The sequence below is a fragment of the Stigmatopora argus genome, chromosome 17 (assembly GCF_051989625.1).
Source record: "Stigmatopora argus isolate UIUO_Sarg chromosome 17, RoL_Sarg_1.0, whole genome shotgun sequence".
In the NCBI taxonomy this organism is placed as follows: Eukaryota; Metazoa; Chordata; class Actinopteri; order Syngnathiformes; family Syngnathidae; genus Stigmatopora; species Stigmatopora argus.
Window position 1 is genome coordinate 1,033,455 of NC_135403.1, and position 15,816 is coordinate 1,049,270.

At 41.7% G+C, this 15,816-nt stretch overlaps 1 long non-coding RNA gene across 1 annotated transcript; it reads left to right on the forward strand.

Moving 5' to 3' along the window:
* The first annotated feature begins 1,275 nt into the window (after positions 1–1,275).
* On the forward strand, positions 1,276–14,972 carry LOC144091823 (uncharacterized). Its single transcript, XR_013305881.1, has 3 exons — positions 1,276–1,993; positions 13,079–14,148; positions 14,481–14,972. It is a non-coding gene; the product is annotated as an uncharacterized LOC144091823 (long non-coding RNA).
* Positions 14,973–15,816: the final 844 nt, after the last annotated feature.

The window sequence follows — 15,816 nt, forward strand, 5'->3', positions numbered from 1 at the left end:
AACAGACAGAAAAAATCAATGGCCTTATTTTATTTATTTAAAGAGTAACGTTTATTTGTCAATATGGCATTCTTACACTCATTGCAATTGAATGAGATAGTTGAAATCCACTGCCCGAAGCGCTTGACTGGGATTCGGCGGTGATGTCATCCTCTTCTTTTTCTCTGTTCATGGGCCCTCTTTGGCATAAAACCTGAATTAATAAGGCAACCAAAAATGAAGTGCGGCTGGCTTGACTACGGAAAGAGAAACAGCGGCTCACTTGACCGCATTCTTCTCTTTGACACTTCAGCAAGTGTGCAGAACTGAAGTGCGGACAATGTCTGCTAGAACAACAGCAAAGTTCAAGAAGGAACTTTCTGGGACAAAAGAGCCAGCACCCCGAGCATATTTGACTTTTAGAAAAATAATGCACGCAAAGGTCGTTCTTCACAGACTCAAAGGTGGGCCCACTTTTGACGCTCATTTTTTATAGTGCATAAAAGCAGAAGCTGCTTGCGCGACATAGCCTTTCCACTTTCAAGCAGCCGTGGCAGCAGTTTCTCATGGGGCCTCTATTTATGTCCTCTGGTTCTCCGTATTGAGGTTGATGCGAAACAAAATTGGCCAGGTATGAAGCCATGTTTGCACAATCGCCCCGCCAACATTCCTTATTGGCAAGAAGAATGCCGAAATGTTTGCCAAGTGGATCCAGCAATAACAACTAAGTAGTTGACTCTATAATCCCAAACCCCTAGCCCCCACAATGGATGCAAGTGTACGCACCCCGCGAGCACGCATTTGACCAATTGGTTTTCAAGGTGAGCAGTAAGAACTGGGCAAATGCGTGCCCAAGTGTGTGCGTACACGCGCGTCCGTATATTTCATTTTAAGGGGACTGTACAGTAATAACTTGATATAAGAGTGCCCCGACATACGAGGAATTTGAGATGCGAGTAAAATTGTGAGCAAATATTTACCACAGGCAGCCCGGTGGATGAGTGGTTAGTGTGTCGGCCTCACAGTGGGAGATGTGGGTTCAAATTCAGGTTGATTCACCAGTGTGCATATAAGCCACCCCCTGATTCACAATTTTCAATTCCATATTCATGGTTTTAACAGGGACTACAAATGTTGAATAAAATCTTAACAAAAATCATTGCATGTGGTATTTCTGAGATACTGTATGAATCAAAAGCACATTATTAGGGTCAATATCATAAGGAAGTTAATATGCCTTTCTTTGTAAATGCAAAATATCAAATTATTCAATTTGAAAAAAGAAAGGTCTATCTTGATGTGGACTTGATGATTTTTAATGACAGAAATTGCAATTTTCTTACCAGAAATTTACAATGTTCTGGTAGCCAAATTGCTTCTAATGTCGAAATATCTCAATCTTTTTTCGATGGTTCATATTACAAATGTACAATAATTTCCTTTCAAAAAGGAAGTAACGTAAGCACTACCAGGAAGTGTGTCCGTAGTGGTAAAAGGTTCAAGTCTCTGGGTGCAATAATAGCATGAGAGACACATTACGCAGGTATCAAGGCTATTTTAACAATCGACCGCAATACCTTCAATCAGCCTTAACAACTATTGGGATGTGCTGACATGGTAAACGCTAAAAACACATGTATTAAGGCTACTTGCTTCTGGTCAGTCAGGGCACATTTAACTAGGCAAGACGGCGGCGCCCTAGGTAAGATGGCGACGCCCGGAGTGAGCAGCGACAGGCACAAGTGAGTTTTTCACGTTTTATGCAAGACAAGTTTTTTTTCTTGAATTTCCTTCATAGACGTCAAAATAAATTTTGTTTAATGTTTTATCTGTTGATCTTTTCTGTATTTTGAAATAAACATTAGGCCGTGTGGCAGATATTACAGCAGAAGAGAACAACTCCACCCTTATCTACGTGAAACACAATCAGAACCCTTTGAAATTGTGTAAGAGCATTGGGCAACAACAAAAAAAGGAGAGACTCTTCCGCCTGGAGGATCTTAAAGAAGCAATGGTAATAATAACAAATAAATCTATTGAGAATTACATTGAATGGTATGGAAAAAAAACTATATACGTAAGTAATGAGGGTACCACACTGTTAGAAAACAGTTAACAGAGATTGATATTAGAGACCAGCTGATCGCAGGGCACAAGGAGACGGACAACTATACACACTCACACCCATACCTATGGGAATTTAGTGTCCAATCAGCCTCCCATGCATGTTTATTGGAATGTGGGAGGAAACCAGAGTACCCGGAGGAAACTCACGCAGGCCCAGGGAGAACATTCAAACTCCACACAGGTAGACATGACCTGGATTTGAACCCAGGACCCCATGGCTGTGAGGCCGACGTGCTAACCACACGCCCCACCGGGTCGCCGCAATTTCTTATTTTAAACAAAATAAATATGATATAGATATGAATTTGTCTCGAAATATACCACAACTCTCCAATAAATAATATGATACAATACACATTTTGAGCAAACGAATATTTGGCGAATTCAAGCCGCAACGTGGTGAATCTGTGATAGTAGGTATTACTGTAAATACTTTAACTTTTCAGCTCCAATAGAACCAATTTAACCAGTACTCTAGTGACAGTATATTCTAAGAAATCAAGTACACACATTCAAACACAATATATGGTTATTCTAGATGAAAATACAAAAACTATATTTAAAAAAATGCTGTCATTTTAAAGCCGGCTTTGTGTAGAAATAACGAGGTGAGAAACCCAAGACCATTTGTATTCATGTACAAATTTGAGGCAATCATCGACGTGTAGTCTAAACACGTTGGGCACAGAATGTTCGCCAAACATTTAGACTGAAACAAACCTTAAAAAGTCAGAAGGAGAACCTTGAGAGACACGTGTGTTGGTGTGGGAAGGGGTGATGATGGCTTCATCAGTTTATGAATATAGAACAAATGTATTCTGTGAACTTCCTCGAATTCTAAGGAGGAGTAGCACATATGGTCCTCTACGGTCGCTTTGTCCAATCATGGTCTCATGTGACTCCACACTTTTCAAGAGTAATGGCTTATCAGATTTATCTCACGTATGAAGTTGCATGCCGTGATCCTAGGCCTGGATGACCTGGCAAAAAAAAGTCTGTTTCAGAAATTTTGCTTAAAAAATGTGTTCTCAGTTAATGAGAACCTTAAGAATTGTTTCATTTTCCTTTATTATTCATTTCAAACATGCATTTTCAGTAACTAATGATTGACAGTGACACGTTAGTTTTTCCCAATTGCTAATTCAGAAAATCCAACTCACTAAAGCAAAAGGGCACATTCAATTAAACTTGCTCCCATTTGTCAAAACCTCAAACCCATTTCACTCATAAAATCAATTCACACCTCACAATCCTCCTTTCTCATAAATTGAAACTAAGTCACTGAATTTCACAACCTAAACACATTCAGTTGTGGAACTTCTTCCACAACTTTTAAATTCATTCATTCATCTTCCATATTCCATACAGTACCACAAAAAATGGGACCTGCAACCTAGAACAAAGCCTGCATGCAGCAATTTTTTTTCTCCAAATTTTATCTGTGAAAGTGCATAATTTTTAGTATGTGAGTAGTAAAAGTCGTAGACTACTTCGATTGACCCACCTTGCCTGGAAACTATGGAAATATCTTTTTATATATAGTACCACAAAAAATGGGACCTGTAACCTTGAACCAAGTACGGATGCAAGAACGTTAAATTCAATTTTCTCCAAATTTAATGGTACCCGGACGTTTCGTTGACGGACACTTGGTCCCCGGACGTTTCGTCGAACGGATGTTTGGTCGCCGGACAGTGCGTCGAACAGACAATTCGTCGAACAGACATTTCGTCGAACAGACAATTCGTCGAACAGACATTTCGTCGAATAGACAATTCGTCGAACAGACATTTTGTCGACGGACAATTCGGCGCCGGACATTTTGTCGAACGGACAACTCATCATGAGAGAGAGAGAGAGAGTTTGTAATTGCATTGACAATGTCTGAGCATTATTATCTAAATTTCTAATATCCAAATTATCAATAAATTGCGTATTATTGGCGTGTGTGTTCATGTTATTCGTTGCCGGATCCGGTCGCTCCCGGATTCGCTCGCTCTCAAAATTATAATCATGAGAGAGAGAGAGTTTGTCATTGATTGCATTGACAATGTCAGAGCATTAATAGAGCTTTTTTTATAGCAAAAAGAAAAATCCAAGATTGACCAGGAGAGAAAAATATTGTACTATTTTGAAGTGGTGTTCATTTAGCTTTATTTAACTCAGATTAATCTCTGCAAGAAACTCAAACTTTATCAAACCTGGGGTTTGAAATGTAAGAAAAAAGACAATTGAAGGTGAAAATTTAGTTTCAAATTTACTTTTAACATTAAGAACATATTATTATTCAACGTAAGAAAGCAGTCTTTAAATTGAGAGTGATGAGCGGAATATTAGTTAAACTGTGGGTACATGTGCAAGTTGCTATTTTTAACTCAGTAGATAAACTCACATTTCAGTGGGAACTGTGTTGTTGTTCTCCAAGTTACACTCCAACAAAGGTCTAGACTAGCACGTCATCTATGGGGGAAACGAGGGTATTGCAGGGCAAAGGGAAATGAATGAGGTCATTAATTTTTACTATAATTTGGACAACGTCAGCGGACCGGATTAAAAAGCCTAACGGGCTGTATATGGCCCGCGGGCTGTAGTTTGAAAAACATGTACACACAACACCAGTAATACGCAACTTATTGATAATTTTGATATTAGATATTTAGATAATATTGAAGTTTCAAATTTCAAACAAAAAGATGTGATAGTTATCATGATAATTATCGATCAACGATAATCAACGATCATGATAATTATCAATCGACTCAGCCAGCTCAGTCATGCGTACACTAATGTTTTTCAATTATTTTGTGCTTATTATCGATTGTCATTGATAGATCTGTAAAACAACTTCAGGAGTAGGTTAAGAAAGAGGGAGACCCCTCGTCCAGGGGCCCTGGCGCGTCGCCGCCGCTTCCGGGCGGGCAAGAGCTGGGCGGGCAAGAGCTGGGCGGGCAAGAGCTGGGCAGGCGGGAACCGGGCACCCAGGAATTGGGCAGGCTGAAACTGGGCTGGCCGAAGCCGGCCACGGAGACACCGGACAGGGTGAAATTAGGCAGGCGGAGACTGTACCCCCAGGAACTGGGCAGGCCGGGACTGGGCAGGCCGGGACTGGGCAGGCCGGGACTGGGCAGGCCGGGACTGGGCAGGCCGGGACTGGGCAGGCCGGGACTGGGCAGGCCGGGACTGGGCAGGCCGGGACTGGGCAGGCCGGGACTGGGCAGGCCGGGACTGGGCAGGCCGGGACTGGGCAGGCCGGGACTGGGCAGGCCGGGACTGGGCAGGCCGGGACTGGGCAGGCCGGGACTGGGCAGGCCGGGACTGGGCAGGCCGGGACTGGGCAGGCCGGGACTGGGCAGGCCGGGACTGGGCAGGCCGGGACTGGGCAGACCGGAACTGGGCAGACCGGAACTGGGGATTCTCCCTCCATTGAGAAAAAAACTTGCTGGAGCTTGAATTCAAATAACTGGGGCGATGAACTGGGGGTGTCGGAGCCTTGGAATTATGACTTAGCTGTGCTGGCAATCCAGTGCGACGCGTTGAGCGGAGGGTGGGATTAAAGATGGATGGAGGCTCAAAACTACCTCCTAGTCGGGACTCCTCCGCTGCCAGAACGTCTCTGAGGTGCCCACACCAAGGCGTGCCCATTATAAACTCCCCAAAAGACTTTGTGGGGAGTCTCAGTGAATCCATGTTGTCGCGGGGCTTCGAAAAGGGTGGCTGGCGTCGACGAGAGCGTTGGCGCGAGCGTGGGTAGCCTCCTGCTGGGTCCATTATGGCCGGATCGTTCTGTTACGATCTCGCTGCGTCGCTGCGTCGTCGTGGCGCGATCGGGAATATATTAAGACCCATGCGCGGGAGACGTGAGTTGACTCGAGCCAGTTGGCTTCAAACGACATTCTTTAATAAATCAACAGGGATCTATAATTCAACAAAGGCCTGGACACAAAACGGCAGCATGCTGCGCGTACGCATGAACAGAAGTACGATCCGGCAATGGTCCTATAACTCATTGTTCCTTAAAAAACACAACAGGAAGCAATCAGCAGATTGACTGCAGCTGCTCCCTGACGGCACGTCAGGAGGGACAAACAGGCCACTCCTGACAGAGGCGGACAATGTGATGATTTTTCAGTGCAGTATTTGTGTATTTCTTTAAACATAAGAATGACACGGTGCAAGACACCGAGAGGATGCTTGCTGACATAGCCCCATATGGGAAGATCAAACGTCTTAGATCTGATTGTCGTACTAATTACTCTGGATAGGGTTTCAAGTCTTTAATGATTAAAGATTGTATCACACACGAGACCTCACCAACATATTCGCCACACCAAAATGGCCCGGTGTGTGATAATTAAAGTGGACTTCCAAAATTTCTGTGGCCTTAGGCTGTACAGATTCAGCCATAATTAGGAACCAGTGTATATCAGCTGGCAGTCAGATTGAAAACTGTTTTCTTGTAAGCAATGAGTCGTTTTGCAGTCAAGTTTGATTATTGTCACCTACATGACCCGAATTGGCTCAGACAGAGTGTTGGACAGCGTTCCCTGAATCAAACTCGGGCTTCGACAGTCCCATGAACTCTCTAAACCAGGGGTCTCAAACTCAATTTACCTGGGGGCCGCTAAAGGCCGAGTCTGGGTGAGACTGGGCCGCATCAGGATTTCCACAAGAAAAGCGCTGATAAAACATTCCAACGTTATCAAATATCTTTATTTTTTAACAAGAAATAATGAATTAAATAAATTAACTTAAAGATGAATAAAAAATCAATCAATCAGTAATACAAATATAAAATAATAATAATAATGAGCATACAGTAGATATACATTAGCTGGCTAAGTAGAGAAAATGAATTATTTTAATTCCGTTTCAAATGTCTGTATTAACAGCTCTTTAACCTTTAACTTTCTGAACTTGAATGGAACATTGAACATGAAATATTCTGAACACGGCTTCTCTTGCCTACTCCTTGCTGCTAGAGACCTGGCAGCGCTTCTTCTCACATAGCTGAGTCACATTTAGCTTGAGGGAGGAAGCAGTGGAGACCCTCGGTAGAGCTTGAAGATGCTCATCAGTAAGTCTGGACCTGTACTTGGACTTATTGAAGTTCAAGGTGGAGAAGAGCTTCTCACACAAGTATGTGCTCCCAAAAAGGCACATGGTCCGCTTGAACATTCGGGAAAGTTCAGGGAAGCTGGGGGTCAACTCTCTCAAATATTGCCTAAGCTTGTCTGCTTCTCCACTCACCTGCCTGAAGTCGGCTTTGAGTGCAGAGTCGCACTGCAGGTCAATGAGCTCCATTTGAAGCTCAGGAGGGGCATCTTGCACATCAAAGGAGAAGGGGTCCGCAAAAATTTGAAATGTGGCTTTGTGTGTCTTGAAGTCTGCAAATCTGTGATCAAATTCCTCCTGTAGCTTCGAAATGGCCTCAACATACTTCTCACCACTGAATGGTGTGCCTGCATCCACGAGAGCCTTGCATGCTGGGAAATGGCAAAGGTTTGTCTGAGAGAGCTGGGCTTTCCATAACACAAGTTTAGTGCAGAATGCTCTCACGTTGTCATAGGCAGCACTGACAAGTTGCCCCTGGCCTTGTAGCTTCTTGTTCAGTACATTAAGCTCATGTGTGATATCAACAAGAAAAGCCAAGTCCATGAGCCATTTGGGATCACTTAGCACAGGAACAGCAACCCCGTCTATCTCCATGAAGTCTTTTACTTCTGCTCTCAACTCAAAAAATCTCTTCAACACGTTTCCCCTGCTGAGCCAACGTACCTCAGTGAAGTAGAGCACATCCCCATATTCTGACTCCATTTCCTCTAAAAAAGCACGGAACCTTCTGTGCTTTAAGCCCCTGGATCTGATTTGGTTGATGCATTTCACAAAGACAGACATCACATTGTCAAACTTCAGGCATCTGCTGCAAAGGGCCTGCTGATAGATAATGCAGTGCAGAGCTATGGCCTCCTCCACACCCTCCTCTTCCAGTTTTTTTGAACAAGTGCTACCAGTCCATTCTTCCTCCTGAGTCTTGGGTTGATCTTTCACGTTCAGTCGCGCGGGTTTGTGGCGCATGCGCATTTTCGCTCTATGTTCTATGCTGAGAGCAGCGGAGGAGTGTGCGCGCCGAGCGGAGTGATCGGCTTCACGGCTTCTCCTCCGCCCAGCTGATTGCAGGAATGAATGAGTGAGTGAGCGAGGCACTGGACAGCCCGGCCGATGTCCCGCCCTCCAGAGCCGTATACCTCACCGTGATTGGTTCATTCAGCTCCGAACACAACAAGTGTCATTCATATCAATCTTGCAGGCCGCACGAACATTAATCTTTCATATTAAGACGGGGGCCGCAAATTATCGTCCTGGGGGCCGCAGTTGGCCCGCGGGCCGCGAGTTTGAGACCTCTTATCTAAACTAACAGACCATCAGAAGGCATTTGTGAGAAAAGTGTTTAAAAAAATTGTCCCATCTCCTTTAATGCCACAAAACTTCCCGTTTGGATTTTGCCGGGGAGTGTCAACATGGGACATTGAAAGATGGAACAAAAAATATTTTCTGATGAGAAAAATGGAACCTTGACATTCCAGATGGCTTTCAATGTCACTGGCATGACAAGGAGATCCCCTCTTGAGATGCTTTCTACCCGGCACTGTGGAAAGAGGGAGTAGGGGCCATTTTCATCTTGGGTGCTTTTTCATTCATGTATCATTTATTTTTCTTGCTCCAGCTTTCTCAAAACCTTTTCAAGTGTTAAGTGTTGTCCTCCAAATGAAAGCTGAAAGTCTCACTTTTGTGAAACGAACCAAGTAACATGAATCATTTGGTAACAGTGAGCAATCTAGTTTGGGCTATTTTGTATCAGGTGTCATCAGAGGGCACCGATTCTGGACAATTTTAAACCCTGTATGTTCAAATTCTGTCCAACGAGCCCAAGCATGATTAAAATAAGTAAAGTGGAAGCTACGTAATGTGTGGGCTACTTTTTGTATATGAAGGATTTGCTTATGTCAGATTAATGGCAACTCTAGTGATGTGAACTGGGTCAGGAACTCAACACCGTTTTTGTTCTGTGCCAGTTAGAGAACATCTCAATTGTCATTTGGTCAGCTTTGTGTGCTTTTGAGGAACTCGGAAGCTAAATCCTTCAAATTTTTGCCATTTTGTTCTGTGACAATTAGAGCGCAGAGTTTTGAAGTGACAAGGCTTGTTCATTGAGCTTCAGTTTGTTGTGTTTAGACATTGGAGAAAATGAAGTTATTTATTAAATATAATGGAACTGGATTTGCCTAGTACGAGCCCCTGCACTATACTCAGCGGTTGCGGCTCCTGCACAACCAAAATTGGAACGTTATAATTTTTTTTAAATCTTAGGTTCAGAAAAGAAAAACACTTTTTGTGTCTTTACTTTATTTACATGTTATTAAACCTACAAATGTGTCTAAAACAATTAGTTTTTTTTCATCAAATCCCTAAGAAGAATATGTAGTTAGAAAAGGTCACTTTTACAGAATTGATAATTGTCAAGATCAGTTTTTCAGGGCAACGGTAACACTTGGAAGTGGGGTAGTTTGCTTATACAAAAAAGGAACTGACTGTTAGTATCAGAGAATGGTATCTATCCATGGACCTCTGGGTTATGGACCCAGCACGCTTCCGCTACGCCACTCGGCTTCTTCTCACTGGAGTCTTAACAAGCTGGCTCACAAAACTAATCAATCAAACTAATCGAAGCAGATATACTGAGGCATGTGGCTATTCCCACCTGCTGCCGGAGCTCCTCAGGACCACCAGCGCAAGCACCTCGGTCTCGGTTGGGGACTGTCAAAGCCACGGTGAGTTGTACTATTCACAGAGTCATAAAATTTGCATTTAAAAACTTCCAGTCCAATGACAAATTATGGGTTGCATGTATCTTGCAAAAATGGGGAAAGTTTTCATTTTTGTTGCAATATCTTACGAGAGTAGTTTATTTTTTTAAATTCAGGGAGAACATTGTTGGTTGCCACAAGGGTTGGATTTGCCTACATGTTTATGGAATAGATGAGTGGGGGGGTGTTATGAATTCACTTGTTCATCTTCTGTATCACTTATCCTCATGTGGGTCATAGGGTTACTGGGGCTTATCCCAGTTAGTTGTGAACTGCAGCAAAGGTAGCGGTCTCGACTAATTTTGCACCCTGCAATGAAAATTCACATTTCAAATAAAGACTCATAGAATAAGTCAAATTTCCCAACATTTTCTTTCACCCTGGAGACACTTTTGGAGATTATTTTAATAGCACAACAATTGTCTTTTAGTTCTAAACAAGCAGATGGGACCGGCGATAGCCCAATTCAACATGAAGGAATTTGATGTCAATTAAAAAAAACACCACAAGTCATATATCATACTGTATTTGCAAAAAATCAAGTTGTTATATATTTTCGAGACAGGCGAGTCAAACGTCAACTAACCGACAGTTTGGGGTTTAATGATTGTTTGCTAGGCAATGCTAAGCCTATATTTTAACTTTCTTGGCATATGTGCAATTCTCTCTCATCTCATCTCATTTTCTGAACCGCTTTATCTTCATTAAGGTCGCGGGGGGTGCTGGAGCCAATCCCAGCTGTCTCCAGGCCAGAGGCGGAGGACACCCTGAATCGGTGGCCAAGCGATCGCAGGGCACAAGGAGACGGACAACCATACACACTCGCACCCATACCCATACCTAGGGGGGATTGAGAGTGTCCAATTAGCCTACCATGCATGTTTTTGGAATGTGGTGAGGAAACCCGGAGTACCCGGAGGAAACCCACGCAGGCCTGGGGAGAACATGCAAACTCCACACAGGTGGGATGTCACCTGGACCCCAGAGCTGTGAGGCCGACGCGCTAGCCACTCGCATCACAGGGCCGCATGTGTGCAATTGTCTTTGTCATAAGATTTATGACTTGGAAAAAAATAAACATTTTCAATGTAAAATCAAATTTTAAAAAAACAACAACTCAGATCTCATCAATTATGTATACCCCTCCCCCAATCATTTTGATTATTAAAGTCACATTTAGCACTTTACATGGATGTTTATTAGAAATAAAGCACACAATATAATTCAAAACATTTATTGAACTTTAAGTATAAACAACTAAGTAAACAGTACAAGTAGGACTGGTTTAAAAAAAGAAAATATATAATGGGGTCCAAACAGTTTCGCTCCAAGTAGTTTTTTTTTTTCAAATCTTTTTTCAAATATTTCAGTTCTACACTTGGCATTTCCTGGCATTGGCTGTGAAAAATGTTTCCCTACTGAATTCTTTTTTTGTGGATCCAGTGCCTGTATGTAATAAAAATAATAATACAAGTTGGACCAGTTTGCTCTATTATGGACAATTGTGTAAATACATTAACTAAATAGAGCTAAATAGTTAAAAATGAATGACATTCACTGCTATTGACCATGATTGACATTTGTCTGTTTTTTTGCCGCCAGCCTGCCAGCTCAAATGGATTATAAATGTCTAGCACAGTCAATGGCAGTCCATGAGTTAAATGACGATTTGATTTGGTTGGCAATACTAATGCTATGTAGTTGGTAATAAATTACAGACAATACATATTATACCTCGTTTGTCTCTCTGGCGACTAGTCTATGGTGAAAATTAACTTTAAAAAAAGACAATTGGTGAAATAAAACAAATACACAAAAATAGACAAAATACCTAGTTGGTAGTACCAAGAGGAATTAAGCTGGGTTTTATTCTTTCTTATTCCTCTATATATTACTTTATCTTGCACCTTTCTGCCTGAGCTTGTCTCGGGCTGCTTTTCTCTTACCGAGCGCTTCTTCTGCTGCACTTATCTTCCCACTTAGCAAACATAGGCTCGCTCGCTAGAGGATGTATGGTGAAACTAATATCAAAATACACAAACATACGGTGAAACTAAAATGTGGCAGTTACATATCAATTGCCAGGTCAGTTTAGTTACCGTATTTTCACACCTATAGGTCGCACTTAAAAGTCTAAAATTTTCTCCAAAATGGTCGATGAGCCCAATCGGTCGGTGCATTACTCAATTTTTGTATGGCCCTGGCCACTTGATTGACTGGTTTTATTTCTTGCCGGCACGCTACTTATTACGATCAACCCAGTGGACGTTCACCCTAAAAATAGCCTCCCCGCGTGTTGGGGTTATTCTGGATAATATTATAGATGCTTATGTCAAGCTACAAAAGCTACATATCCATTTCAAAGGATACATATGGATTTTATAGAGAATATGTGTGGTACATAACAGTCCTAAAACAGATTGGGGAAAGATTGGCAAGCTTGGATGACACACGCGTGCGAAAAAAACCATCAGGCCTTTGATAAAATTAACCCATATGGTGGGGATATTACCAATCATTATTCAGACTGACAAATTAACTTGTGGAAAAGATCCTTGTCTGACGTTTTTCCTAAGTCCATGGGCAGGTGGAGAAGACCTTTTTTACAAATTTTACATTTGTGTCTCAACAACAATGACCATGTCTATGGAAAACCGTCAGAGATGGAAACACCCGGATCCGCCATAGTGAAATTGAAATCTAAGATGACCAGGGATGAATTCATTTCCGCAACAGGGAGTTCCTAAACGGGAGGCGGTAAGAAAGAATCGGTTATTGTTGATGGAAAATGAAGATGTAAGCCAAAGTGTGAGAAATGAAATAATGTATACCCTGTTCCAAGAGCAGCAAAGGACAAAGCTAACTTTTCAACACATGTTGTGTTTGATCATTTTACCTGCTTTAACCTTACAGGGCATGGTCTGAAGCTGGAGGCAATAAATTAGATGTGGTGTACCCACGTCCTAAAACCGACTACACCCTGACACCACGTTCTGACCTATGGTGGTGGTGTGGTGGAAATCAATTATACGACTCCTGCCAAAACGCGTCAGGACTTTGTGCCTTGGTGTCACTGCTTTTACCAGTGTCTGTTTTTCCATCTACAGTGGAGGAGATATAATTGGCTGAAATCCAGTATGATGGTGGGTCCCTCCCGACGGCGTCGATCGGTATGGAGAGTGGGAGATCCAACATACATTGATGTGATTGGCATCCTCCGGGGCGTACCAGATGAGTATGAGTTGGCTAATCAGGTCGCAGCAGGTTGGGAGTCTATTTTTTTCTTTTAAGTACCCCAAAACAAAAATGTGATAAATTACCTGCATTACAATGTCCAAAACCATGGAAATTATACTGAACAGGGATTTGTGGCAATAAAGAAACAACTAGCAGCCACTAGTCTGATGGCGTTTCAGGATCGCATAGCGGTTGAAGTGCTTCTTGAAGGAGCAAGGGGCGTATGCAATACAGACACTACCCTACTTACCATACCTGTCAACTTGTACGTTTTATACATATTTTATACGTTTTTTTACCATTTCAAATCATGTACGCCGTACACCGACTTTTGTACGGGAAAAATATTTTTAAAAAAAAATCACCAATTTTTATGAAAACCGATCTCAACAAGACCGTTTTGGCTAAAATCCAGATAGTCTCGTAGGCTGGTAGCCAGCGACGCTACTTTCATCGATCGTAAACTATTGTCACGGTATACCAGCAAAAATTATCCTCAATCGTATGTATTTTTTTAGCGGTGCGTACGGCAATATCGATAAAGGATGACATGCGCATGCGTAGATATACATAGAGTAAATATAGTGGAAGCAAGCATGGAGGAGCCACCTATAAGAAACGAAGAACTCAAGGATCGGGTCGACACCAGAAAGAATGGGAGTTACTTCAAGGTGAATATGCTGACTGGATTAAAGCATTGTTAAGAGGCACTCAATTCTCATTCTGTGTCCCTTGCAATAAAGACGTGAAATGTCCCATGTCACATGTCCCATTAACCAAGCACTTCGTCTCTACCGCAAATCCTGCAGCATCCCACAAGACGACAAATGCGGAAATTCTCTTCTGCCATTTTCTTGCTGAGCACAACATTGCTTTCACAGCTGCGGACCACTTCTCGGATTTGGTGAAAGTTATGTTTCCGTATTCACAGACAGCTAAGGTAATTTATTATTATTATTATTATTATTATTATCATTCATATCTACAATGAATCAGCATTTATGGCACCGTGTCAACCATAACGGCCTTGGGAAAAGCCCCATTTCTTATTTAATTTTGATAATTCATGCATTATACCTGTTATGAGAACAAAGCACTTTGAGTTCCTGACACTGCTGCCAACTTTAATTGTGAAAAATATTTATAATTTACCAACTGTGTTGCTACACACATATACATATAGATATATTTTTTTCCAGAAAGAATTGTGTACATTGTTGAATATATATTTATGTGATTAAAATTTTATATTTTAATATTATATTTTTGCAGGAGTTTGCATGTCGGAGGACCAAGGCTACGATGATTGTTAAGGAGAGCCTTGCACGTGGCTACACCCAAGACGTCATTCAGTACTGCAGAACTCACCCATTTACCCTCATGATTGATGAAAGCAATGATCGTACTACCAAAAAGCGACTTGTTGTGTTAGCTCACTTCTTTGATGGGGAGAACACAAATACCAGACTCCCCGATTTACCAGAGTTGGCATGAGGCACAGCAGCATCAATCTTTGCCATTATTGACAACATTTTACAAGAAAATGACATTCCATGGAGTAACGTTGTGGGATTTGCAAGCGACAATTGCAGCACCATGGTTGGAAAGAAAAACTCTGTCTTGTCTAGGATAAAAGAAAAAAATGGGGCTGTTTTTAGTGTTGGATGCATTTGTCATCTTGGCAATCTGTGTGTCAAAGATGGACTGAAGACATTGCCAGTAAACATAGATGACTTGCTGGTGGATATATATATATATATATATATATATATATATATATATATATATATATATATATATATATATATATATATATATATATATATATATATATATATATATATATATATATATATATATATATATATATATATATATATATATATATATATATATATATATATATATTTTAAAAATAGTTCCAAACGAATTGAGGATTTTAAAGAGTTTCAGGACTTTACAAATTCCGAGCAAGAAAAAATCCTAAAGCATTGTCCGACACGATGGTTGTCTCTGCAAAAAGTGGTTGAAAGAACATTGTCTCAGTACGAAGCACTCAAAAGCTACTTCGCTAGCCATGCGGATGTTGAAAGGGCAGGTAAAGTGAAAAGCATCCATGATCGACTTCAAGACCCTGTTACTCTCCTCACACTCCACTTCCTCAGCTTCATCCTGCCTCAAATAAATCAATTCAATATTGTGTTCCAAACAGAGGCATGTATGATTGGAGATTTGCTACCAGAAATGGAAAGACTCTTAAAGAAACTCTTGGTGAAATTTGTGCAAATGGAACATGTCAAATCTGCTGATAGCCTGCTGGCAGTTGATTATACAAACAGATGCCTGCAGCATGAAGATAGCAGGCTTGCTGTTTGGCTTGGGCACCAGGGCCCTCTTCCAAGACACCAATGAGGAGGATGAAATCAGGCAAAGCATCACACCAGCCATGCAAGCAACTTTTTTTTCCTCTGTTCGCTCCTTCTACGAGGCTGTTGTAACTAAAATGATACAAAAATTTCCATTTGAGAATACAACACTGAGTGACTTGGTGGTGTTGGACCCAAGAAAGAGAGAGATGTTGGATTACACAAGTATTGTTAAGCTTGCA